The sequence below is a fragment of the Podarcis muralis genome, chromosome 9, assembly GCF_964188315.1.
Source record: "Podarcis muralis chromosome 9, rPodMur119.hap1.1, whole genome shotgun sequence".
In the NCBI taxonomy this organism is placed as follows: domain Eukaryota; kingdom Metazoa; phylum Chordata; class Lepidosauria; order Squamata; family Lacertidae; genus Podarcis; species Podarcis muralis.
The window spans coordinates 56,286,321-56,312,299 of NC_135663.1; the positions used below are offsets into that span (position 1 = coordinate 56,286,321).

Here is a 25,979-nt window from a genome sequence, read left to right on the forward strand (position 1 = left end):
TCCCACCATCTCCAGCGCTGGTGCCAGAGCATCACAGACTACAGGTTACTCCTTCCTCTGGGATGTTTCCATGGCAACACACAGAGTAAGTGCTTGGGTACCATTGCTAGAGTCTGTCAACCCTGACCTCCTGAGACTTTGCCGTGAGAATAAAATGAGGCTGTAAAGAATGTTTCTTCAAAATATTTATTGCTCTCCATCACTGCATTGGGTGAAGAGGGAAAAGGTGGATAAATTAACATGCCCTACTGTAACTAAGCCAAGGCATGTATAACTGAACTCCTCTCGCCCCATAGTCTCCCCAAATTGAACTTTAGATTTTATTTAATTGATTTATATACCACTTAATCACTAAAAATCTCTAAGAGGTTTACATATGCTTCTCAGAAACTTCCCTTTTGTTCTTCATGAAGCACCATAGGCATGCATTTAATAATAACTGAATAATAATAATAATAATAATAATAATAATAATAATAATAGCTATACTTTTGAAACATGGTGGGGAAATACAAAATTCTCATTCCTAACTTCCTAGCTAATATTGAGCCATGCCATCTCTTCGGGGTTTGCTTATGAAGCTTTGATTCACGTGGCTTTTGGTCCTTGTTTTTCACAGAACTAAAAAAAGCACCTGAAAAAGGAATTTGCCTTCCCCCTCGTGGCTCTGCTCAGATATTGTTCCCGCTGTTCATCTCTGACAGATGTTTTATGTTCTTTGGAACTCTGTTGGATCTTCAGGTAGTGCCAACCTTTTGTTCAGAGCATCTCAACCTCACAACTTTCACCATTTTCTTCCCAGGTATTCCACAATACTGAACCTCCAGATCTGTAACATAACAATACGTTTGAGTGTGTATCAATGGTGTGGTGTGTTTTTTTTTTTTGGAAACAGACAGGGTTTGAAATTGGCTGTGACTCCCTTACGATGACCTCTGCCTCATAGTACTCTGCTAGTATTTTACGCCTACCTTTAGGGATTCTTGCCAAGAATTGCTGAATGATTTTACAGCACTGTTTGTTTTTTGATCTCTCGTGCTGTGGAAGATCTTTTCTATATACCCCCATTTTTGTGTAACAAGGCAAGAAGGAAGAAAAAGGGAAGGGAAAGGCCAGAGGTGATTCTAGAAGTGTTCTATCTAGGCAACTTTACTCAAGCTAAAGAGAGAGATGGTTGAGTATCTCTGGATTGTACATTGCTGAGTGCTCTCTGTGTGATAAATACCTCTCATAAATTTAACAAAAAGTCACACAATCAAAATATATTTGGAACACTAAATACCACACTGTGTTCTTATCAGAGTCATACTAACAAATTCCTTTTTTAAAAGGCCACAGCGAGATCCCTGTTTGTTCAGCTGCATGTTAAGCAAATCTAATACATTATCCATCTCAGGTTAATTTAATTCTAGATTTTAATTCTAGTACAATAAGTGCTGTACTTATAATAACACACTCATCTTCATGATGTGTTATAATGCACCAGATATGCATCCAATGGACATCTGGCTCCCAGAGGCCAATGGTGAAAGGCAGGGAGACTCAGAACTGTATTAGGTTAAGTCGTATTCACAGAAGACCCATTGAAATGAATATGGTTGTGACCATTAACTTCAATGGATCTAATCTGAGTAGGACTACTGTCCACAATTCAAATCCCGTTTCAGCAATGAAGCTCTCAGTGGATGACGCTGGGTCACTTGCTACCTCTAACCCAGGCAAACCCATAGACAAACTCCGGCCCTCCAGATGTTTGGGACTACAATTCCCATCATCCCTAGCTAACAGGACCAGTGGTCAGGGATGATGGGAATTGTAGTCCCAAACATCTGGAGGGCCAGAGTTTGCCTATCCCTGATCTAACCTTAATGCACCTCACAGGATTGTTATAAAATAGAGGGGTTGTGTGGTTATGTAGCTCACTCTCAGGTCTTTGGAGGAAGGTTGGGTTAAAAAGATGATAAATACATTTTTAAAGGAATGCATTTATTATCCCTTCTCACTCTGATCCTCTACTTGCAAAAACCCACCCAGACCGTTGGCAACAGCTTTGAGCTCAAAGAGTAATCTGTGCTTCCAATTCACTGCATGTAGTCCTCTGAGAATATCAGGTTGCAAGAAAGGAGATTCCGACTAAACATTTGGAAAAACATTCTGATAGTAAGAGCTTCTTCGGCAGTGGAACAGACTCCCACGAGAGGTGGTGGACTCTCCTTCCTTGGAGGTTTTTAAGCAGACTTTGGATAGTCATCTGTCATGGATGCTTTAGCTGTGATTCCTGCATCGCAGGGGTTGGACTAGAATTCAGTGTTTCCCAACCTTGGGCCTCCAGCTGTTTTTGAACTACAATTCCCATCATCCCTGACCACTGGTCTTGCTAGCTAGGGATGATGGGAGTTGTAGTCCAAAAACAGCTGGAGGCCCAAGGTTGGGAAACACTGGACTAGATGACCCTTGGGTCCCTTCCAACTTTAAGATTCTATGGTTCTATTATCTTTTTCTTGTGTTTTGGATACAGTGGTACCTCAGGTTACATACGCTTCAGGTCACATACGCTTCAGGTTACAGACTCCGCTGACCCAGAAATAGTGCTTCAGGTTAAGAACTTTGCTTCAGGATGAGAACAGAAATCGGGCTCCGGCGGTGATAAAGTGGTGCTTCAGGTTAAGAACAGTTTCAGGTTAAGTACGGACCTCTGGAACGAATTAAGTACTTAACCTGAGGTACCACTGTATATCTTTGTGAAATACACCTGTAGGTTTGCTAGACAGTCTATTTAAAAAAAACAAAAACTTTTAAGTGTTCCTGGGTTGCATAGACATGGACCAATAAAATCTGCTTCTTCTTGGCAAAATAAAATTTTGTAAAGTTTCTCTGTGTGCACATTCCCCAATAACACCCCTCAAAGGCCTCGCCTATAAGAATGGAATGTAGCTGAACTTAATGGAATGATTGAATTAAAAAAATTGTATATTGAGCATTGGAGGGAGAACAATATAAATAGAGACACATCTGCCAAGGCCGAGACATTTCTGCAGTGTGGCAAAGCTGTGTTCCTGTAGTGCTTGAGGAGAAATGGCATCTTGAGCTGATAGTAAAGGACATAGTGATGGATCTCAAGTTCATAAAAAGTGCAAGCCTATGGGGTTTACTGTAGTTCCAAGGTCTGCAGTATTCCCTATACGCAGTTCCATGCCATCTAAGATGAGTGCTACAAACTAACAATATGGCTCCTTGCCATACTCTTGATAATGTTCTTGAGAACTACCGTGTCTCGCATTGGACTCCTTATCATAAGGCTCCTGTCCTGCTCCAAAATAATATAATATCTAGATATTACTTCTACATCCAATTCTGGAAAATGAAAGTAAGTGCTCTAATTCATCAAATGCAAAATGCATTGGTATGAACAAAGAACCAGCTTACCTAAGAATATAAATGCAAGAGTTATTATCAACCCTTTCCCCACACATCCAATTAAAGTAACACCTTAAGCCTTGCTGAAGACCTTGTATGGCAAGAGACTTCAGATCAAACCTTCCGAGGGTTCTAGATGAAAGATTCCCTCTGATAAAAATTAGACAATAACCATTACTCACTTCCTTGCAGGACATCTTCAGGAGAAGAAGGGCTAAGAAGTAAACATTACGCAAATACCATGTAGAATCCCATAGGTGGTTGGATAGAAGAAGAGTAGAAGAAGAGTTTGGATTTGATGGGAAGGCAGAATTTTTTAAGAAGTTGCATGAGACCTTATTAGATTATCTCGACTGCAAAATAATAATGATGGGGGACATGAATGGAGTGGTTTCTACAAACATGGACAAGGCACAAAGACAGACAATATCTAAAGAAGGAAGATTACCAAAGACTTTCTTCGAGATGACGGAAAATATGGACTTGATTGATATTTGGAGAACAAAGAATCCTCTCGAGAGAGAGGGAACTTTTTTCTCGGAATCTAAAATGACATGGACGAGAATCGACCAAATCTGGGTATCTAGTGTGATGGCTACAAAGATTAAAAAAGTAGAAATCTGCCCAAAAACCTGCTCCGACCATAATGCCGTAAAGATGGAAATGAAAATGACAACAACTGGATCCTTTAGATGGAGAATGAATGACTCCCTATTTAGAGATGAACAATTCTGTATAAAGGCCCTAAAGACATTGAAAGATTACTTCGAGATAAATTTGAGAACAGATGTGGAAAAAAGAACAATTTGGGACGCAAGTAAAGCCGTGATGAGAGGCTTCCTGATACAACAGAATTCAATCAAGAGGAAAAAGCAAAATGAAAGGAAAGAAAGAATTCTAGAAAAAATGAAGGAAGGAGAAAAGAAACTGAGGTCAAAACCAAAGTCTCAAGAAATTTTGAGAGAAATAAAATATTATCAGACGCAATATATGGAACTGACAAATCAAGAGATAGAATGGAAAATTAAACAAATGAGACAAAGGACTTTTGAGTCTGCAGATAAGTGTGGGAAGCTCCTTGCATGGCAATTGAAAAAGAGACAAAAATTGAACACAGTTACTTGTTTGGAGATAGAGGGAAGGAATGTTCATAAGCCAAATGAGATAAGTAACTGTTTCCAAAGTTTTTTTAGGAAATTATACACACAAGGGCCAGTAAATGAACAAGAAATAGAAGAATTTCTTAAAAATTATGGACTACCGAAAATTCCAGAACAGGGCAAGTTGATTTTGAATGAGAAAATAACAGAACAGGAAATAGAGGAGGCCATTCAAAAGGCACAACTGGGAAAGTCTCCAGGACCAGACGGACTGACGGCTAGATATTATAAAGCTTTGAGAGAAGGTCTAGTGCAACCACTAAAAGAAGTTTGCAATGAAATATTGGAGGGGAAAAAGGCACCTGAAACGTGGAAAGAGGCTTTTATCTCACTTATACCAAAGACCGAGACTGAAAAGAACCAGGTTAAGAACTACCGCCCGATATCATTATTAAATGTGGATTACAAAATTTTTGCAGACATTTTAGCAAAAAGACTGAAGAAAGTATTGACAGGTGAGATTCATAAGGATCAATCTGGCTTTCTCCCGGGTAGACACATGTCTGACAATGTGAGGAACATAATAGACATTGTGGAACTGTTGGAAATGAACATTAACAGAAAAGCGGTTTTGATTTTTGTGGACGCGGAGAAAGCCTTTGACAATATTTGTTGGAGTTTTATGAAAAAGAATCTCCAAGGGATGGGGGTAGGCCAAGGTTTTGAAAATGGTATAGGTGCAATTTATTCTGAGCAGAAGGCAAAGCTAATTGTGAACAATGTGGTAATGGAAGAGATAGCCATAGAGAAAGGAACACGACAGGGATGTCCTATTTCCCCCCTACTTTTTATACTGGCTCTGGAGGTTTTGTTAAATATGATTAGAAAGGACCAGTTGGTTAAAGGAATTCAGGTCGGAGTGAAAGAGTATAAATTAAGGGCATTTGCAGATGACCTAGTTTTGACTTTGCAACAGCCAATCACTAGTACAAAAAGAGTTTTAGAATTGATCGAGATATTTGGTCAAGTTGCAGGATTTAAGCTGAACAAACAAAAAACTAAAGTATTGGAAAAAAACCTAACAAATGAAGAAAAAGAGACATACCAGAATGAAACAGGTTTGGAGATAGCAAAAAAAGTGAAGTACCTGGGGGTGAATTTGACATCGAAAAATGTGAATCTTTTTAAAGACAATTATGATAAATGTTGGACAGAAGTTAAGAAAGATTTAGACATATGGTCAAGGCTGAAACTTTCCTTGTTAGGCAGAATTGCTGTTATCAAAATGAATGTATTGCCTAGAATGTTATTTCTGTTTCAGACATTACAAATAATAGACAAGATGGACTGTTTCAAGAGGTGGCAGAAAGACATATCGAAATTTGTTTGGCAGGGCAAAAAGCCAAGAATAAAATTTAAGACATTAACAGATGCGAAAGATAGAGGGGGTTTTGCCCTGCCGGACTTAAGACTCTACTATGAATCAGCAGCGTTTTGCTGGTTGAAAGATTGGCTGCTCCTCGAGAATACAGACATTTTGGACCTTGAAGGATTTGACAACAGATTTGGTTGGCATGCATATATATGGTATGACAAGGTAAAATTGCATAAAGGTTTTAAGAACCATATGGTGAGGAAAGCTCTGTATAATGTTTGGATTAAGTATAAAGACCTGTTTGAAAGTAAAACCCCCAGGTGGTTGTCACCAATGGAAGCAAAAGAGGTGAAAAAATTGAATATGGGTTCTAATTGGCCTAAATATTGTGAAATTATAGAACAAGATGGTGAAAATGTAAAATTGCAGAGTTTTGAGAAACTGAAATTTAAGGTGAGAGATTGGTTACATTATCGACAGATAAATGAAGTATTTAAACAGGACAGAAAGAAAGGCTTCCAGGTGGAGAAGTCAAAATTAGAAACAGAACTGTTAGAACCCAATACTAAAAATTTGTCAAGAATGTACAACTTGCTGTTGAAATGGAATACTCAAGATGAAATGGTGAAATCTAATATGATTAAATGGGCACAGGACATTGGGCATGACATTGAGTTTGCAGACTGGGAGCAGTTATGGACCACTGGTGTTAAATTTACGGCATGCAATGCCTTAAAAGAAAACATTATGAAAATGATCTACAGGTGGTACATGACTCCTGCTAAGTTAGCAAAGATCTATCATTTGCCCAATAACAAGTGTTGGAAGTGCAGTGAAACGGAGGGAACCTTCTATCACCTTTGGTGGACCTGCCCGAAGATTAAGGCTTTCTGGGAAATGATCTATAATGAAATAAAAAAAGTTCTGAAGAGAACGTTTGTTAAAAAACCAGAGGCCTTTCTCTTGGGTATGGTGGGCCAAATGGTGCCAAAGAAGGATAGGACATTTTTTATGTACGCCACCACAGCAGCAAGAATTCTTTTAGCAAAGTATTGGAAGACGCAAGATTTACCCACGTTGGAAGAATGGCAGACGAAGGTGATCGACTATATGGGACTGGCAGAGATGACTGGCAGAATTCGAGACCGGGGGAAAGAGGCGGTGGATGAAGATTGGAACAAATTTAAAGTTTATCTTAAAAACTGTTGTAATTTGGAAAATTAGGGGCTCAGAGTTATAAGAGATAAAGAACTACAGTTGTATTAATAACTAACTGAAGTTAAATACATGAAATATATTTAAGTTATGATCAGAGGGTTGCTGAAAAATCTTGAAACAAGAATGCAGAAAAGGGGTGGTATGGGGAAGTCATTTTTGTTTGTTTATGTCTATGTTTTTGTTTTGTTTATTCTTCATTTATGGAAAACTAATAAAAATTTATTATAAAAAAAAAAAAAAAAAAAGAAGAGTTTGGATTTGATATCCCGCCTTTCACTCCCCTTCAGGAGTCTCAAAGCGGTTAACATTCTCCTTTCCCTTCCTCCCCCTGTGAGGTGAGTGGGGCTGAGAGACTTCAAAGAAGTGTGACTGGCCCAAGGTCACCCAGCAGCTGCATGTGGAGGAGCGGAGACGCGAACCTGGTTCCCCAGATTACGAGACTACCGCTCTTAACCACTACACCACACTGGCCCATAAATAGCATCTTGTACGCTTCCTTCCAGCAAATCCTGAAGCCAAGCTGGTGCCAAATGTATTGCTTTGCTTTCCGTAGGACCACATCAACAAGGCCAAGAGTGAGGTCATAACGTCTGGGCAGCAGTGGTGTAGCGTGAGAGGCAGGGAGCCACAGAGGCAGTTGCCTTGAGTGCAAAATTGTTAGGGGCACAAAATTTAAACACCCTGTGTTGCCTCAATATTGCTGCATACTTCCGTCATTTAGCTTCATTGAAAATGGCTTCCCCATGTGAACCAGAAAGTGACCTCTCCAGACAATGGAACAACTCTTCTGATCTCTGCAGCTGCGATCTCCTGGGTGATGCGGATGCCATTAGGCACCTGAATGTGTATGCATACTCTGTCCATTTCCTTCCCTCCAATCCACACCCTCCCCACAGCCCTGGCAACCCATGCTACACCACTGCTGGGGAGTCCAGGCCCTCTCTACACACTGCTCCAGAGAGATTGCTTCCATGCTGCTGATGCAGCAAAGACAATGTGGGAGGCAGCAGTTAGGAGTTATTAAACTCAGACTGATTGGCGTAAGGTATGAGCACTACAGGTTGCCTTTGTCAGTGGGAGAGATCATTATGTCTCACTGGTCAGCTATTGCCCACCTTAAGCCAGGTAGTCCCAATCAACCCTGCAGATGAATGCAGTGCCTGGAGACAGGTAGTTATGTATTCACAGCAGTGACCAAAGGAGAAATGACTGCTGGGAGGGGTGCGGAAAGAAGAAACGCCATGATACACCAGTGAGCGTTCTTGATTGCTGTATCCATAAATGACTCTTTAGCAGGAGATAACTAACATCTGGAGATAACTGCAGTCAGTTATTATTATGGGATACATTGAGGTGGACACACATGAAGCTCCTTTTAGACCTTTAGGTGGACACACAGAGGTGGGAGACACCTAGCATGTGCGAGAGATGGATTGAAATTTCTCAAAGGAGATTCTTCTGAGATAATTTCTGAGTTATTTCCTCTTCCTAGAAAAAGAGTGCCACTTTGTCACAGGATGTTCACCAGCTTTTTTGTGGGGGGTGGGGGCAAAGACACTGTGCTGGTTTACAATTGTTAATGGTGAACTCAATCCCCCTGGAATTAATTGGTGGAGAATTTCTCTTTCCCTAGATAAATTGACTGAAATAGTTCTCTCCCCTAATCAGTGCCGGTTTTATGTATAGGCTAAGTAGGCTGAAGCCTAGGGCCTCTAAATCTAGGGGGCTTTGTCAGCCCTCCCGCTCCCCAACAGGCAGACTCCCCTCTTCCAAAACTGCAAACCTAAGACTTCATGCGAGGGCAGGGCAACCCAGGCCTCTAAATCTAGGGGGCCTCCAATTGTCTTAAGGTCAGCCCTGATGAGACTATGCAGGGGATTGGACTGACAAGCCCTGCACACTCTAGGTCCCTGGTGTCACTATTCAGAGTACAGACTCAAGGACTTGTTGTGGAAATAAAGGGAGGGCACTTACTGGAAATCAGTTTTATCACCTCTCCCCCCCCCCCAAACCCCGAGACAATGAGCCCAGCCACCTTTTATTCACAGTCGCATAAGCACTACACTACAGCATGGCCATAAACCTGTACGTTCAACCACTGAAATATACACCCAATATGTAGCAATGGAGATTTATGTTACTGCTTTATGAATGAACACTGTGTTTTATGAATGGACTCTGTATTTTGTGAATTACCTAAGAGCCACCAATAGGGAGCTCTAGAATCTGATAGCTAACCAATTGGGTACTACCAAACAGCAACCCCTATCTTATGTTCTTTAAAGGAGAAATTGTGAATTACAGATTTTTTTAAAAAATCACCATGGTATTTAACAATAATATCTTACGTCCTTTAGAGGTGAAATTGTGAATTGCAGAATTTTAAATACCCATCATCATCCTTGGCTTCACTCAATTTTGTTTATAACACACTTTCATTTTCTTCTAGTTGTGAGGGTGGGGGATTGGGAGGGACCTCACAAGTAGAGTAGCCTGGGGCCTCTCTTCATCTAATTCCAGCCCTGCCCCTAACACATTTTTTCTGCCCACAATTAGGATGGAGAATTTTGGGAGACTATTTGTGCATAACTCTACTTTTGATTTTCCCCTCACATCTGTGTGTTCAATCTATGCGTGAGGAAAATATCCCAAAGCAGCTAGAATTAGAGCAGTAGCTTCTTATTCTGTAAACACTGGTGCTTTTCCTGATCACTATTATGCCTGCTTTCACATCTAACAAAGTGGCTTCTGACCCTAAAAAGCTTAAACCTGCAAAAATCTATTAGTCTAAGATACCTCATGGCTTTATGTTTGTTGCAGCTACCAGACTAAAGGGACTACCATTCTGGGACTGCATAAATTAGGGTTTAAGATACATTTTTTAAATATAAAATAAAACCAAACAAACCCAGACATGAAGTATTAAGTAACTTAGTACTTAAAAGTATTGAAACATTTCCATTAGCCTTCAACTGTATTGAGTTTCACCTTTCACTTCCATTCTGCTTCCAACTTTGAAGTTATTAATCCTCTCTCTAAATGAAGTGGCTTTACAGCATTTGTCAGTATCTTCATCTAGGGGATGAGACCATGGAATGTGATTGCATTTTTTAAAAAGCGATTTTAAAAAAAAAATGATACATTTAGACTGAATTGAGAGCCATCGTTTACAGGTACAGTCAACATGATGCTGTTGCTGGTGATTAAAGGGGCAACATTTTATGCTGCGTTAATTAAACACAACTAATTTAATGTGTCACTTTATTTAATTTTCTTATAATATGAGGATTTGCCACTGCTCATTAGCAAGGATTTCTTTATTTTTGTTAAATCTTTGGGCGAGATATATCTATTTTAAAAATACTTTTCACCCGTCTTTTGTGCCCAAGGTCCTTCAAGGCAGCTAACAAGACATTTAAAATTTTTAAAAACATCAAACTAAAAAGAAGATCAAAAAGTAGCTGAGCTAATAACAGCTTAGGGAAGAAAGGGACAGCCCAGCAACTAAATGAAAGAAAATTCTGTCTTGGGGGGTGGGCTCCAAATGACCCCAGAAATAAACAGCATGACCTTGACCTGTCACCAGAAGAGCCACAATAAAAGGATGGTATGAACCTCCTACAGGAGGAAATTTCAGAATTTCTGTAGCACTGTATAAAAGACCCTAGTCCAGGTAAGCTCCCTCTACACCTTGCATGGTGGAGGAGCCTATAGCAGGTGTCTGAGAAAGAGCTAACAAACAGGTAGTCTTGGGCCTTGGGCAAACTCTGGTGCAATTGAACAAGCATCCACAAGGCCTGAGTCAATGAGATGCTCAAAAAGAGTGTTGCTGTCTATGTTGTCTATAAGAATAAAAGAAAATTATTATAAATTAATTTGGAGATGGCATTTAACACCAGTCAAATCAAATAAACAAGGAATATTCTTTGTTATGTTGGAGAGGATGCCAGGAAACCAAGAATTATGTTCACATATGATGGGGGTGTAAATATGTACAAATTCTCTGGCAAAGGATGTTTAAGGAGATAACAGAAGTCACTGAGTTAAAGCTGACCAAAATTCCAGAAGTAGAATTATTATCAATTTACGATGGGGTGGAAGGAACGCAGGCTATGAAGGACTTGCTCACAAATTTATTGACGGCTGCACGAGTCATTCTAGCTAGGAAGTGGAAGGGGCAAGCAGAATATAAAATGGAAGAATGGTATAAAGATGTGTGGGATATAGCTATTAATGATAAACTAACATGTGCCATTAAGGTAAGATGGGGAATATGCAGAAGAAATTGTTTTGAGGTGATATGGAGGGTGTTTGTAGAATTTGTACAGTGGTGCCTCGCAAGACGAAAATAATCCGTTCCGCGAGTCTCTTCGTCTAGCGGTTTTTTCGTCTTGCGAAGCAACCCTATTAGCGGCTTAGCGGATTAGCGGCTATTAAAGGCTTAGCGTCTTAGCGGCTAAAAGGCTATTAGCAGCTTAGCGGCTATTAAAGGCTTAGCGGCTAAAAGGCTATTAGCGGCTTAGCGGCTATTAAAGGCTTAGCGGCTTAGCGGCTAAAAGGCTATTAGCTGCTTAGCGGCTTAGAAAAAGGGGGGGAGCGAAAAAAACCGCAAGACTCGCAAGACGTTTCCGTCTTGCGAAGCAAGCCTATAGGGAAAATCATCTTGCGAAGTGCATCGAAAAACGGAAAACCCTTTCGTCTAGCGGGTTTTTCGTCTTGCGAGGCATTCGTCTTGCGGGGCACCACTGTACTGTTAAAATGGAAAGGGACCAAACCATCGCAAGAGGTATCGAAATTTTGGGAGGTTGGATAGTTAAAATGGAATGGTCTTGGTGGTGGGGTGCACATTGTTATTTTTATTTATGTATGGTTATTACTTTGTCAAAATAAAATAATCTCTCTTTAAAAAAAAAAAAAGAGTGTTGGTAATAAGGTTCCACAACAGACAGACAAGGATTAAATAGGCCAGAGGCAGAGGACTTGATTGAAGATTAACTGGAGGTCACGTTCCAGATCAAGAAAACAGGGCCAGAGAGTCTGCTTGACTACCCCTTGAGATGACCGAGGAACTGATTTTTACATCTTCATGATTTCTGTCCCTTTCACAAGCTGTGGGGGTACAAGCCTCACTCAGTAACTGACTAAAGTATTATATATTTTTTCTTGTGTGCAATCTTGCCTAATAGACCTGTATACATTTTACGATTCTGTTATTTCCCCACAATATAATGTGTTGTTGTTGTTGTTGTTTAGTTGTTTAGTCATGTCCGACTCTTCGTGACCTCATGGACCAGAGCACGCCAGGCACTCCTGTCTTCCACTGCCTCTCGCAGTTTGGTCAAACTCATGCTGGTAGCTTCAAGAACACTGTCCAACAATCTCATCCTCTGTCGTCCCCTTCTCCTTCTGCCCTCCATCTTTCCCAACATCAGGGTCTTTTCCAGGGAGTCTTATCTCCTCATGAGGTGACCAAAGTATTGGAGCCATGGCTTCACGATCTGTCCTTCCAGTGAGCACTCAGGGCTGATTTCCTTAAGAATGGAGAGGTTTGATCTTCTTGCAGTCCATGGGACTCTCAAGAGTCTCCTCCAACACCAGAATTCAAAAGCATCAATTCTTCGGTGATCAGCCTTCTTTATGGTCCAGCTCTCACTTCCATACATCGCTCCTGGGAAAACCATAGCTTTAACCTTTGTTGGCAAGCCACAATATAATGTAGTGTTATATTATTTTCACTAGAACCAGGGAAATAAGGATTCCAATCTGTACTCAGTCATGAAGCTCACTGGGTGGCCTTTCAGCCGAAACTACATCCCAGGGTTGTTGTGAGGGTAACATGAGAGGAGGAAGAACCATGTATGCCACCTTGGGCCCCTGCTTTTAATGGCAGCCCCAAGTTGAGCACATTATGGTAATCTAATATGGAGGTTACACCCATCTTGTCTGGATTAAGTTTTATTTTGTTGGCCCTCACCCAGCCCATTACAGTCTCCAGCCACACTCCATAGTTCTCAGAACACCCTGTGTGATTTGTGATTACGTATAGATTTGGGAGAATGAGGATCTTATTATTCTACTTTTGCTCTGAACACCAGAGGCTGAAGTGATTGCAAGATTTTGAAAGCCAGAAACCCTTTTAAACGATTAGGCAACAATCCCTGGACTGCAGCTTCCCCCACTGAACTTTCAGAAACACTTTAAAGTGCCTTTTGAAAGCTGGTTGCAGGAAAAACTTTGCACATAGATTATTACTTGCACTTATACCAGCAAGCAGAACTACATGCTACGAAAAGATGTGTGACTGCCTCACATCTCCTAATGTCTCCCCGACAAAATGAGTTTCCCCACTCCAACTCTATCACATTGCTCCCGCACAGGAAAAATCCTACTGACACCTCCTCGTGCATTTTGCTTCACTGAGGAAGAGAAGAGATGTTTTGGAGCTGGTTTCACATCAAACCCAACAAAGAGGAAATTGTGCCCCACTTCAACAGGTAGAAAACCAGCACGCAAATTGAGATCTGAACATCAAAAAGCCACAAAATAGTATAAACCAGTTAAATACAGCAACTTTATATCATAAATACAAATAAATTAAATGTGACATGGTGCACCAGGCCAACTCGTGGACCAACTCTACTTTACAATGATCTCTGCAAACATGCCATGAAGTCTGGCAACTTCAACCCTGCCATGTGGGAATCCCTTACAGACGACCACAGTGCCTGGAGACAGGCAGTCAAGTCATATATCCATAGCAGTGACCAGAGGAGAAACACCATGGTGTATCTGCAGCAGCACAATTGGATGCCTTCATCTGCCCTAGCTGCAACAAAACGTGTCTCTCCTGCATCAGTCCCTACAGCCATAGCAGGTGCTGAAACCATCCAACAGCTTGCCCTCTCCCCCAAAGGTGCAGTCCTCCATTGTCTCCCCGAGATAGACGGATGCCAACTCAACAACTCAGTTGTGATGTAACCAATAAATATTCTTTGGGGGGGGGGTCAAATAAAACAATACAATTAACCAAATGCATTTCAACCAAGGGTCTTCTTCAGTGATCTCTGAATGTACACACGATATATAATAGAGACAAACAATATATCAGTTTGGATACTCCATGCAAAAATATAAAACTGAGTTACAACACCTGCAAACATTTATGATTAAAAAATTGCTTTGTATGACTAGTTCATACTATTCAGCTTTCTGGTCTCATATCAGCCATTATTTGTAGCCACAAATGAATGAAATTTCTTGCTGCCCTGAATATCAAAAATGACTTGAAAGGATTAATAAATCCTTTTAATAAATAAGTTCAGTAAAGGAAAATCTAAGCTCTACTAAAAATTGTCCAGGAATGGGAAAGAAATCGACCACCTTTTTCTGCCTTCCAAGACTAGTGTGGAATGGTGAGGAATAAAAGTGCCAGGCTAGTCCTTTCTAAACATAACAAAAGACTTCTTCTTGTTGTTGTTGTTTTATCTGTTATTGGTAATTCCTTCTTTGCTTCCATCCCCACTATTCCACCATTACATTTCTTTGTCATACATTGTCTGTCTTTTAAAAATTATTTCAAAGTCCTTTCCCCTTATTTCATTTGCCAGCTTTGCTTTCATCTTGTGTAAACTCATCTTCTTTTGCTTCTCTGTGCATCATCTATACAATGCAGAGTTGTTACATACCATGCTTGTATCAGGATACATTCAATTTTATTTTATGTTTTTCAGCTCAGAAACTGCAAAGTCTAAGGAAACAATTTACAGCTCCATCACTTTCATAATCTATTTTGCACGAATATGGAAGTTTAACCCTAGGCTACAAAAAGAAGTTGAGATTAACCAAGAAATGACAGTAGACGTGTCAAGATCTAAGCAGCCTAATATGAATGCCACAAGACTGGCTAGGCAAGACCTAGAATATTAATGAATATTACCTTCCTCTCCTTAAAACAGAAAGGAAAAAAATAACCACTTTATTCGGGGCTAAATCATGTTGCTGGTTGATTTGATGTTTAGCCTGCCCTTCCTCAATTTTATTGATCCCAGAGTTACATGCTATTAAGAAAACAATAAAGCAGCTGTTTTAATTTTAATACAGTAAACAAACTATGCTTCCATCTGCCCATCAAAAAGACATGGACAAGAATGCTGTCAGACAAGCCTATCTCTCAAAATGTTAGATATTGTGCCATGTGCCAGGTTGTATTCAAAATATATGAGACTACTTGAACGTTTACATTTTATTGCTATTGCTATTGCTCTAGTCATTGTTTTCCTTTCTTGGATTTTTTTAAAAGATGAAGCTAGATACCATGCCCTACCTTATAAAGTTATGGGCAGACATCAGGTTTGTGTGGCCTACTTTGTTGTTTTACTAAAACCCTAAGGGCTACTGACTGAAGAGGGGTACAAAATAGTGAGTGGAACCAGATGCAAAAATAATTCAAGGGGAGGAGCAAATTGCCTACTGCACTCCCATCAGCTTGAATGACCCAACACACAATACAAGTGCAAACCAACACCTGAGCTACTACATATCTAGGATTCTAAATCTAGAAGCATGATTTAGAAGGAAAAAAGAGGGTTTTATTGCTAGTGCTAAGCAACTGGGATCCAATTGCTGATCTACTGCAAATCATTCAGCAGCCTACTAGTCAATTCAAAATGGTATGAGGCTGTTGAAAGTACTAGATGTTCTGCTAAATATAAATCTGCTTTGAGATGAATACATTGCTCCTCTAGATCAGGGGTGGGAGACCTGCAGCCCTCTAGATGTTGCTGGACTACAGTGTCCATCATCCTTGGCCTTTGGCCATTCTGGATGGGACTGATGGAAGTTGGAGTTCACCATCTGGATGGCTTACTGGTTCCCCATCCCTGCTTTAGGTTTTGATAGGGATAGATATAACCTGGCAAGCCACCACTAGCATATGCAACTGAATGTTACGGTACCACAGCTTTTAATTTAGCCTATTTGTAGGTAGGAAGGTATATCAATCCTCATCACGACATATCTGCAATTAAATTATTCATTTTAAGTTTATATATGACATAGCCATTCGGGATAATTTATGCAGTAGATTTCACCAAAAGAAATGATACATTTCCAGTGCTGTCTTTATTTATGCAAGTGTTCAACGGGATAATTTAAAGACTACAGCATCAAGTAATAAATCCTACTGAGAATAAATGCAGAATGAATGCCTAGCAATCCGATACCTGAAAGAGAACCAATGCCGTATGTGCTTAGCATCAACTTTGTCAGAGTTGAAGAACCATCTTTCAGATAAATAACTACTTAGAGGTTGTTGTTTTATCACTGTGCACCTAATGATGGCATCTGAATTGAAGGCTGTGGTGAGCTTTGACCTGTAAACCTGAAGTAGCGTCTCCACCCCCCTCGTTCAGACACTGAGGTCCAGCTCCAAGGGCCTTCTGGCGGTTCCCTCACTGTGAGAAGTGAGAGCACAGGGAACCAGCAGAGGGCCTTCTCGATAGTGGCACCCGCCCCATGGAACATCCTCTTATCATATGTCAAGGAGATAAGTAACTCTACAACCTTTAGAAGATACCTGAAGGCAGCCCTATATTGGGAAGTTTTTAAGTTGTAATGTTTTATTATGTTTTTATATATGCTGGAAGCTGACTAGAGTGGCTGGGGTAATCCAGTCAGATGGGCAGCATAATAATAATAATGTCAGGGATTGTACTGAAGAAGAGGAGGAATGGTGAAGGTCTCCCCACCCTTCTCCTGTAGCTTACAGTGAGGAGGAAGGCAATCTCAAATTACAGCAGGGCTTTGAGGAAGATAGCAGCTCAGAGACAGGCGGACAGCTGAGTCATGCTATGTTAGGAGGAGGGGAGATAGAGCAGTTAGCTAACAAGTCATTGCACAGAATACCTAGCCCCTCTTCTCTCAAAACGCGGCATTTGTTAAGGTTGCTAGAACAAAAAGCAGAGACAATTGTCCACAGACAGATGCTATAGAACATGGGTAGGCAAACTAAGGCCCGGGGGCCGGATCCGGTCCAATCGCCTTCTAAATCCAGCCCGCGGACGGCCCGTGAATCAGCGTGTTTTTACATGAGTAGAATGTGTCCTTTTATTTAAAATGCATCTCTAGGTTATTTGTGGAGCATAGCAATTTGTTCATTTTTTTTTTTCAAAATATAGTCCGGCCCCTCACAAGGTCTGAGGGACAGTGGACCGGCCCCCTGCTGAAAAAGTTTGCTGACCCCAGCTATAGAAGCAGGTGTTGTTGCTAGAGAGGGAAGAAGGAGGAATTCAGTGCGAGCAACTCCATTATGGAGGAATGACCGGCATTCTTTGTATTTTACTGTGATAACTGAATAAATCATACGTAATAACTTTCTTGTTTCCTCCCTGCCTCTTGGTGCCATCGGGGGGAGGGATTCCTCAAACCTGACAAATAACAACAACAACAACCATATACCTTGAAGCCATTGCAGCTAATTAAGAACATAACAAGTTGCCTTATACTGAATCACATCATATCTAGACCAAGGATGAAGAATCTAGGACCAAATATGGCTGCTAGGTTTCTCCATCAGGCCCTCAGCTTGCCAGGCTACCCTGCTCAATGGCCATGATTCACACCCCAAGTCTTTTGCATGGCTGGAATAGTTCCTTGAACTCTGATAATGCCTGTTGCTTGCCTTCATGGGGGGTGTGAGCACATACCTAGCCTACTGTGCAAAGTAGTTACTGTACATTTACATGTTGCTCAGCCCACTTTTTCTTTCACCTGCCCCAGTCCACCACTGACAGGTTACCCAGAAATTAACATGGCCCTTGGGCCTGATCTATCTCAGTTTTGTCTACACTGGTAGCAGCTCTCCAGCATTTCAGAAGGACATTTTTACTAGCCTTACCTGGAATAACCAGAAATTCAACCCGAGACCTGCATGCAAAGTAGCTCCTCTACTACTCAGTTGGGTTCTTCACCATATAATTGGAGGTGTCCTATTAGGGAGATTGTAATTAAAAAAAATATTCATCCCCTTTGTTCGTGCAGTAGAAATTGTATCAACATACATCACAGGATTCTGGAATTAAGTTGTCTTTATGTTCTTCTTGCCTTTATAACAAAGGCTCTTTCTAGAAAACAAAAGGGGTTTTCATAGGAAAGGCTAATGCAAATTGGAGTTCACTCTAATAAAAAAAGGTACAGGGATATGGCTTAGACAAGAAACGGAGACAATTCCTTTTCAGCGATCTTTGCAAGAAATATGCTCTTTTTGTTCCCCATGAGCCAATTATGTGTTCCTTCCATAGTAACCATAAATGAAAGCAACTCTGTGAACATTTATTTAATTATACAGAGCCTTATTACTTCTTTGTTAGACTCAAGTTGCCAAGTTGTTGGTGAAACGTATGTAGAACAATTAGCCACTAGGGAAGTTTCTTCTAATGACACAGAGAAAGTTGCCTATAGCTGCAAAGCAGAAGAAGCTGTCTCATTTTGGAAAGTCCAGCTGAATGACATCCCAACCTCCGTCGCTGCCCAAAATGGAAAGGAGGAGAAGTGCTCATCTTTAGGTCAGAGGGTTGGTCCTTTAAGGGTCACAAGAGGGAAGAGCCTGGGAGAGGTACGGTAGTTTAGAGACAGAGGCTTAAAAGGGATCAGTTTGGCCTCAACTTTTCTTGGAGTGAGATGCTCATGTGGAGCTATCCATGGTCCTGAAATTGCTAACGTGCCTTGTTCTGTGGCACCCAGCATCAAACCTGCTTGAACTAGATGTTGGTCACTCTGTGTATATTCGGTGGATACCCTCCGCTACTTAGGGTAACTGGTAACAGCCTTATCCTACATCTGACACGAGTCCATTTGAACATTTAACGTCGGTCATGTAAGTGAACTATTCAATGAAGCTGCTGAAGACATGTCAGCCCCCTCAATATTTGTTGGAAGGGGGCTGGGCTCCCTCAATGTTGAGGGGCCTAGCATGCATTGCAGGTTCAGTGGCTGGCTCCTCCGCGCAGGTGATGCAAGCCAGGCCCCCTGAATCTTAGGGGCAACTTGACACTTCTGGTGGTGTCTGCAAAGTGGTTTCATGCATAACTCTTACCACTCTTTAGATTTTGTAGTAAATACAGACTTTTCTTCATCACCTGCATTGACTCTGTGTTTTGTTGCAATTTATCCCCAGTAATGGGCGTGCTAGGCAACATGCCACCATGTGCTGTGACTCAGGGTCTGAGATCTTCGAAATTGCATCATATACAGTTGCAAAAATCACCAAGGTTGTGTCTCAACTAACCCTAATGTTTTACTGTACCTCAATACTCCAGTATTCCCAGTATTGGTTAAGGCAGTGATGGCAGACTTATGGTCTTCCCAAATGTTGTTGCATGCCAACTCTCATCAATCCCAGCCAGCATGGTCAATAGTCAGGGAGGGTGGAAAATGCAGACCAGCAACGCCTAGAGAGCCACAGGTTCTCCACCCTTGGATGAATGCAACAAATTATGTTTACAACCAATTGTTTTAGTTTATTTGCTTCTGTTTGTGTGTGCCCTTGCATTGCAACTGGCGCATTCACATTTGTATATAGCAAGACCAGGGAAGGGAAACAATTTCCATTTTATAAATGTAATTATCATTAATAGGGAAACATACACCTTGAAATTTCAGATAATATGGCTGCTTTTATTCTCCTTCCCTAGTTGATTACAAACAATTCCAAAATAAGCTTTCGTCTAATTAGGTTGTTCTAACAGGGATAAGTCAGCAGGATGAGCCTACAAAGCTCAGTGGTGCTTGATGTTTGGAATAACCTTTCTCAAAAGAGGAGAATAAAAAGAAAGGAACTAGATTATTGTGGATTTCCCCCCTATCAAGTTGTGTTTTATGGAGATTTAGCTCCTTATCTCTGTGTGGTAACCTTTAAAGAATTATTTTTCATCGGTACCTTTGAACAACTTCAATTAAATCTGACAGTGTAAGCTCCATTGAAATCAATGTGTGGATAGGATTGTAGCCTAAGTCAGACATAGAATCATAGAGTTATAAGGAACCCTTAGGATCATCTAGTCCAACCCCCTGCAATGCAGGAATATGCTGCTGAGCCTTATGGGGATTGAACCTGCAACATTGGCATTATAAGCACCATGCTCTAACCAACTGAGCTATCTTGTCCTGGATAAGATGTTTTCACCATTTCATAAGAGTTTTGCTCCAAGATGTGTCTGGACCAAAGTCCGTTTTCAGGCACTGCTGTTCAGCTGACCAGAGTGCCAGGCTTGGGGGTGATGGCCTTGCGGGGAATGGGAGGGGATTCCTTGTCATGGTCTATCTATTGTCAAAGTAACAATCAATGTGATTAACACAAACCTTACAACCTTACATGTAAAGCATAGCCAGCACTGTGTTAATATTATTTCTTCTTGTAAATTTTCTCACATGTTTAAAACAACAACACCATTCAATAAATTGTAGTGGTGTGGGTGGGGGAGACAGAGGGAGACTGTGACCAGACCCACGTGTGCAAATTTATCATATTGAGACTGTGATAAATCAAACCCATTAAATGGACTACAAATGGAATAAATAATATGGCATTCAAAAGTTGAAGAAATGGAGAGAATACCAAGTGTGCTGGTCCCGGGGGGGAAGGTACTATTACCGTAGCCAAAGTTCAGTCCTGAGTCACTAGCCGGTTAGACGTTCACAAGATGAGATGCGAGGTCCGAAACAGGAAGCCGGGCGGGGAACAGGAACGCGGGTAGGGCAGAAGCAGGAAGCCAGGCGGGGAACAGGAACACTGGAAGGTCAGAAGCAGGAAGCCGGGCGAGGAACAGGCACACTGGAAGTGCAGATCTAGGTCTGGGTAAGAGCAGGTACTCCACAACGATGTTGCTCCCGCAACCTGGGACCGGGCTGACTGACCTTTATCTTCTTCTAAGGCCAGGGGCGGTCCCGGCCCCCAGGAGCCCCGCCTCTCCTGGCCTTAAGGCGAGCACTCCTCCTGGGAGAAACCAGTTCCCTTCGCCTCTCTGCCCTAAGCCTCTGCAGTTCAGGAGAGGCCGAAGGGTTACTGGGCCCCGGGGGAGGCTCACCTGTAGACACTGAGTCCTCAAGCACCTCTGGGGCCAGAATGGTTTCACCTGGGGCCTGCTCCTGAGGATCTGGCACAGGTGCAGGCTCCTCAGAATCTAGGCCTTGCCCCAGTTCAGCCGGCCCTGGAGGCGGGGACTCCTGTGCCGGCTGGGATTCCTCCGGTTCACTCTCAGACTCGGAATCCCAGGCCATCACACCAAGGAAGTTCCTCACTTGGGTGCCATTTAGTCTATGACCAGTCTTAGAGGCAACTGCGGGCATATCAAATGAAGACACAAAGGCCACAATTCTTCTAGTGAGGGCCAATTCCATGCTGCTGTCTACTATGGAGCCCCAGATCTGTCAGGTGTTTTGTTTTTTAGGGTGGGATGCACAACTATACTGCTTGCCTAGCCTGCCAGTCAGTCCTTGAACCGAGCACCTGACATTCTCTTATGCCCCCAAAGTGGCAGTAGTGCCACTGTGCCCATGACCACCACCTAGTGTGGCAGCTGAGCAAAGGACCTGTTGTTTCTATAATAGCAATATGATAATCTAGGTCTTAGTTCACAAGTGAATTCTCTCTGAAGCCTCCCTCCTCCTGAGTAGATCCTTCCTCCCCAAGAAAACTCTAGTGATAGACCCCTGGACATCAAATGAACACTCAGGCTCCAATTCTCCCATTGGGTTTGCTGTCCCGTTTGATCTTGAAATATGGGACAAAGGAGGAGAATCAAGGGTTGAGGAAGGATGTGGTTGAAGTAGCTGTTAGAGGGATCAGGCAACATGTCAATGAGACTAGGTATTTGGGGCTATCTCAGGACTACAGTAAGTTCTTCCTGGTCCCCAGATGTGCTGGTTTTCTCTGAGGGTGCCACACCTCTTCCTTGAAGGAAGTCTCTCCAGGGTCCTGTTCTGATGGGATTGTGATACACTGGTACAACCTACATTATGTTGTGGTTTGAACACCAGTGGATTGGACAAAACAGTGCAAATCATCAGCAGAACTGGCCACAATCAATGCAGAATGGAGCAGATTTCAGAATATTGAAATCCAACATTTGCCTTGGACCAAATGTTTCGACGTTTGTCAGTTGAGAATCTATAAGTGGATATGGATATGGAACATTCCCGACATAAGAATATGGGAAATCCATACAACTTGGGTTGTATATAATAGTTTTTAACTGGATAATCCAGCCCATAGTTAACCTTCCCATCAAAACGTGATTTCAGAATTGGAAGGAAAAAGAAACCTTGAATTCACATATTGTAGTTCATTCTGAATGGCTCCAACCTATACCAAGAGCACCACTAGAAAATGATCTCATATCTGTTGTTAGGCAGTGAAATAATGAGAGGAGATAACCGACTGTCATTTGTCTGGATTTAAAACCAACCCTCCCTTTCCTGCCCTCCCTGCAAAAGGAAGGAGGAAAAATCCCTGTGCCATTTGGTTCATCAGGATTTATGGTACACAAGTTTCTTGCTTGATGGAAATGCTGTTTGTCTCTATACACAAAGAGGACAGATGTGCCACATTAATAAGTGATCTGTGGTGCTGTTAACATCACTTTGCCTAGTAACAGTTAGGCGCAGCATACTAATACTGCCGAAAGAAAAGATACATATGTTTGGATGGGCTTTTGAAGCAGCTGCATTGCCACCTGTCTTAGTTTGATGAGGACATTTCTAGGTTTTATGGCTGTCACCTCAAATCTTGCATCAGGTAGCTGTAAGGTTGAAACGAGAGCATTTTTCTTTTTTATTATCAGGGATGCCTATGGAATGAAGTCACATTGAAAATGCCCTAAAGTGCTTGTTTGTTTTTCCAGCGCATCACCAGGGCAGTGCTGTTTGCTCTGGTCAGACAGGACTATTTCCATAAGCCTATAAATAGTCTTATCGCTCCACATGTGATCACCGGGACAACTTGGGGAAGGTCTGTAGCTCAGTAGCAGAGCACATGGTGTGCATGCAAAAGCTCCTGGGTTCAATCCCTTACATCATCAGGTACAGGGCTGGGAAAGATTCCTTTCTGAAACTCTAGACAAATATTACCAGTCGGCGTAAACCACTGTCTGAAATGCCAGAGAGCCGCTGCTTTTCCAATGTAGACAATACTGAGCCTGAAGAACCAATGGTCTGATTTGGTACAAGGCAGCTTCCACTACCCCTAATGATATGTAAAGGAAGGAGAACATCTTCATGCCCTCTCTGTATGTTAACCCAACTCTTACAAACAAAACCTTCCGGCTGATTCGGGAGCAATGATGAAGTTGCCTTCATGCTTGAATGCGCTGGCAGTGCTCTATTCAGAAGTGGAGAAATGCGCAGACAGTGCCACTGATGTTATGTCAGCATAAATGAATGAAGGGAAGGCAATTAATCTAGCCTTCCAAACAATTTCAAATGCGGACATAATTCAAGAATAATGAGGCAGAAGGAAGAAGGGAAGAAAAGAAAAGAAAAGAAAAGAAAAGAAAAGAAAAGAAAAGAAAAGAAAAGAAAAGAAAAGCCTGAACAGGAAACGGCTTAAGTAATGCCTGGGTCCCATGCAGGACCACACTGCTAAACTCTCTCCAGTCTAGGGTAGGAAACATGTCCGATAGCCCATTTCTCAAGTATCAATATCACTGAAATGCCACATACACTGGCTCATCTGAGCTGTTTTGCCAAACTATTGAAGCGGCACCATGGGCTCACATGCTCTGTGTTGTATCCAGCTAAGTTCTGCTCAAGTGTATAATCATTGTAATAAAGGAGCATAAGTTAGTCATCTACATTAATTTCAATGGATCTATTCTGAATAGGACTTGATTATAACCCACAGCCTTAATCCTTCTTGTTCTCTAACCACCACTTTCGTCTCTCGAAAAAGGATTTTCTCCTCCATTTCCAGATTGCTCCAATCGTAGTTTACAGTGACATTCAAATCTGGCAACTATGGCCATTGCTAAGCTTCAAACCATGGTTAGCCAATGGACTTCAAAACCATGGTTTGAAAACATGGTCTGAAGTCAGTATTTACCAGAGTTTGGCTGAATTGGAAGGGAGAATGAGGAAGCATCATGTTCCTGAACTATGGTTTGGAGAACCAGAAGTGTGGCATCTAAACTGGACCATACAGTACTCAGTTTCAAAGTCTGAGCAAGGCTTGGAGTGGTGAGTACAAATGATAGAAGTTCTTAGCAACACTCTGCACAGCAATATTTTTGAATGCATGAAGAAGGGGTGCATAGGCCACAGGCAATTAGTCACAGGCCAAGCACCAGAGAATGTACTCTGGAAACTTCACCCTGTATGGCAAGGGGTAGTGAAACTTTTCTGGTCCAAGCACCCCATTTTCTGTTGCAAACCCTCTCACTTTGCAGGGTGGGTTGTCATGTGTCAAAGCTGGGAGGGCTGAAGCCAAACCAAAATTCTTACCAATGCATATGATAAATTCTTTAAAAACATTTTTTAAAATATTATTTCATTGCCCTAGAATGATTCTTACAAGCACCAACAATGACTTCAAATGCACTAATAATTGCTCCGTTATAATGATCCGTAATGATTATTACTTCCACACACACATTAATGAATTAATTGCCCTGGAATAATTTCACAAGTGCCAACATTGAATTCCAATGAATTAATAGTTTGTAGTAATAAGGATAACAATTATTCCACCATCCCCAACTGAGACCTGCTTACCTTCCTTTGCGCGCGCGCACACACACACACACAGAGAGAGAGAGAGAGAGAGAGAGAGAGAGAGAGACCACAGACAACCCTCTCTTTGCCACTGCAGAGGTGGGGAAGGACTTCTTCTTTAGGAATGTCTTTCTCTCATTAAAAGCATTGCCCAATAGCCTTTTCTGGGCATTGCTCCTCTTTCTAGCTGGTTTCACTAGTCACCACAGAGTTGCAAGGAATTAGGACCCAATTTGTTCAGTGGTAGAGGAGGTCAGGAAAAATCAAAGCTCTAGGGGCTCTAGGTGGGCTGGCCTGAAAATGCAACACAGTAAATAAAATGACCAGTTTGTTGCAACCATGAGTTTTATATCTGACATGTTTTCTGAATGGAAGGAGGCAGGCATGGAACCACGTGGCACGTTGTCCCCAGTCAGACCTGCAACAATGATGTTCCAGACTGAAAACGCAATGGATGAATTCAGCAATGAGATTTCCAGAGGATTTAGTTTGAAGCAGAGATCATAACGCCCATGTTTCTTCCCAGAACCCGGGAGTTCAGCTCCAGAAACTCATTGATTCTACTAGAGGTATGCCTAGAAATTATGCACTATGCCTCCTCCAGTCTCTTTCCATCTGCCACTATGGGTACTTGAAAATGCTCCATTTTTGTCAGGGATGCATGTGCAGGCCCCGAAAGCTGTATCAATTATTTGCAATTGTTAAATTAATTAACAGAGATATGCAGCATCAGCTAGCCCCCTTTGAAATGATCGTCAAGGTAAACGTATCAGATTTTTTTGAACTCTTCTAAAGTTCAGGCAGAACAATTTTTTTTAGTGCAACAGGACCCATAAAGATTCTCCTGTTAATAATAGCTTTGTGAGAATGCCATCTATATTAATTGCTTTTTGGGTTCTTTCCTAGTTATTTTTGGTACTGGGGCAAAAAGTCAGCCCTTTTATCCTGAGGATCCCTCCCCCACCCCGAGCCATTATTCTAGGTATTATTCCAGCTCTTTTCAGCTTTTTCTGTTCATAATGATAAGCTGGCAAGCACTTCTGAAAAGTTAATCTTCTGTTAGTTTTGCTATTTGTACTACTATGGCAGTTGATTTGCTTTCCCTAATC

At 41.6% G+C, this 25,979-nt stretch overlaps 1 long non-coding RNA gene across 1 annotated transcript in view; it reads right to left on the reverse strand.

The window, feature by feature from the left end:
• Positions 1-208: 208 nt before the first annotated feature.
• The window catches only part of LOC144328896 (uncharacterized), a 37,569-nt gene continuing 11,798 nt past the window's right edge, over positions 209-25,979 (reverse strand). The window contains exon 3 of the long non-coding RNA XR_013394269.1: positions 209-829. This is a non-coding gene — a long non-coding RNA (uncharacterized LOC144328896). The remainder of the gene's footprint in view (positions 830-25,979) is intronic.